The 2,810-nt window shown below is 26.8% G+C and overlaps 1 protein-coding gene across 1 annotated transcript in view; it reads right to left on the minus strand.

Annotated features, from left to right (window-relative positions):
- Window positions 1-2,810, minus strand: part of LOC117181677 — a 59,072-nt gene that overhangs the window by 5,127 nt on the left and 51,135 nt on the right. The window lies entirely within an intron of this gene.

Raw genomic sequence — 2,810 nt, forward strand, 5'->3', positions numbered from 1 at the left:
TATTCTAATTTTTCAATTTTTGTTAAAATTTTGTCTATTTCAGTTAAGAATTCGACTATTTCTTAAAAACTTTGTACGTTTTGTTTGTCTTGTACATTCTTCAACATTTTATTAGTTATTAAAACATTCGTGAACATTATGGAACTTCACAAAATAAATTATAATAATTTAGAATATTTAAAAAAAGTACCGAACTTTCCATAATGGCCATGGCTACTTGTAAAAAAATTACGGTACCAATAACCAAATTTTTTTCGGTACAACTAGCGGGATCTAGAAAAAGGACCTATTTGTACCAAAATTTTTGTACAAATAGCCACATTTTTTTTGGTTTACATAATTTCTGTCTTCCAAAATAGACATTCTAAAAACTTGCTGTCAGAAACTTTAGAATTTCTTTTTAATAGAAAAATATCTAGCTGCTCATCAAACCGGCTTGATTTCCTTAGATTATCTTAATTTTTTAAATGAAAATTTATCATTTATTTCTGAATGAAAGATGGATCCTAAAATCAAGGCCAGTTTTCGAAATTCGATTTATGCAAATTTTCTTCTGATGAAGTTGTAGTTTTTATTTTAAAAATTTTCATAACCTAAGGAAAACAAGATTGTTCAATGTAAAGTTATTTTTTGCCTACTTTCATGAGTATGATTTTCCAAGCATGTCTGAACGTGTATTAAAAATTTGAATAAACGACTTTTCACCCCTAGTTTCAGTATATTGTATAAGAATACAGAATATTTTTTAATTTAAGAATAATCTATTAAATAAAATGCAGGAAAGTATATACATTTTTATAAATTTATAGAAATTTTCAACTGATTCTGGTACGTTTTGGAATAATCTACTATATTAATTCCGAAAAATTCTATTCAATTTTTTAGTAATAATATAACACCATATAGTCAAAAATTTTGCAACTTTCAATATAAATTGTAATCGAAAAAAATAGTGGTTAAAACTATAAAATATGCTCTATATATTTTTTTAATTAGATTATCTCTTTTCTCTGTACTTTTCTTGTGGCATTGCGAAAATTACTCTTTCTCTTCTTTGTGCTTTACTGACCCTCCTTTATGACTTTTCTACTCTCCAGATTAATCTATTCCTTCTTTTTTATTTGCGAGTAAAAAATAAATGTAATGGTCATCTTTTTTGATACATCTCTGTTTAACTCTAATTAAAATAGAGGTTTTAATCAAACAAAGGAGCAACGTCATTTGCTTGAAAACTGTTTATTAATACAGCACCACTAAAAAAGATAGAAACAATTTTTGATTGATTCTTTTATGCTTCCTCATAAAAAAATGTTTATGATTCAGAAATCTTTATTACATTTCTTGCAAATTCACGATATTTTTAAAAGGGGTTTTTACAATAGAAATTTTTTCATTCACACAATTTAAAGTTGGGGCAACAATATAAAAGAGACAAATCGATTGACCTATAATATTTATACACATTATTGAAGAGTAAGGAAGCTATGGTCATTTAAAGTAGTTTCAAAATGGGTTCTCTGTAGCGAAATTTTTTTCATTAACATCATTCAAACTTAATGTTTGAATGAAAAAGAATTATTAATTCGAAATGAATGCATTGGTCTATTTTTATTTTTTTATTTTTGTATATGTGTGTTTCCCCCCTTAATATTTTATTTTAAAGTATTGTCGTTATTAATTTTAAATAATTTTAAAAATCATGAATGCAACACTTTCAATGTTGCAGAAAATCCTTATAATTCAGAAGACTCTTTAAACAACATTCCTGAGAGCGTTGAGTCATATCATGCCAGGTCAACATTCGCAGAAAAATATTGAGACCACTGAGAATAATCTGCTGTCTATAAGAATATAAAATGAGACAAAAAATGTTTGAGCATATAAGAAGAAGGTATTGAAAGATAAATTGTTTTTAAACAATCAAAGAGAAAAAGATAGAGAGATCTCGTCTCAAGATCTCTCAAGATCTCGTCTCACGATCTCGTCTCTGATTTTTTTACGATGAATAGCATCATAAATAATTTTATGAAATTTGTATTCTTGCAAGCTCATTCTAAATCAGAAATTCTGTCATTTTTTCCTAAAGTTGATTTTAAATAGAACAACGAATTGACTAAAATTATTGCGGATTGCATTGGATACAGATTTTGATATAATTTCGAATAGTTTTGATTGGTTCGGTGTTAAGGATGTGCACTACGCAAAATCAATCTCAAAGACTGCCCATCTTTGAAGTGATTTATAAAATCGAAAAAAATACATCTATTATTAATTTCTCTGAATCTTGACGAAGGTTTCTAATAACACCTCAGACAAAAATAATTTAGGTTAAAATTGTTTATTTAAATGTAGTTATCCAGAAGTTTAGTTTGTCCTTTCTCTTTAGAGAAAAGTTACCATTCTTATTTGTTCCTAATGATCAAGGCCTCATTTTATTCTTCGAAGGATTCTCTCATTTCTATTTGGGTTGACTTTATTTAAAAAAATAATAATTTAGAAATCATACAGTTATTATTGTTATAAACAATCATAGTTTAAATTTTAATTAACACCACCGAACTATAATTGTAGATAATCCCTTAAAGATTAAAATGAGGCCTTGATAATAAGGATTAAATAACAATTGTAACCTTTCAGTAAAGAGAAAGTAAAAAATAAAACTCTTACGAACTACTGTTAAATAATCGATTTTAAACTACATTTTTTTCTAAAGTACTAGGCAGTCTGATAAGTCCCTGAAAAATGAAACACGGAGACGTTTTTTTGGCCAAAGTCGGTTTTATTTTTCAACATACTCTCCTTTTAGGTCG

Source organism: Belonocnema kinseyi, chromosome 10 (assembly GCF_010883055.1).
Source record: "Belonocnema kinseyi isolate 2016_QV_RU_SX_M_011 chromosome 10, B_treatae_v1, whole genome shotgun sequence".
Classification (NCBI taxonomy): domain Eukaryota; kingdom Metazoa; phylum Arthropoda; class Insecta; order Hymenoptera; family Cynipidae; genus Belonocnema; species Belonocnema kinseyi.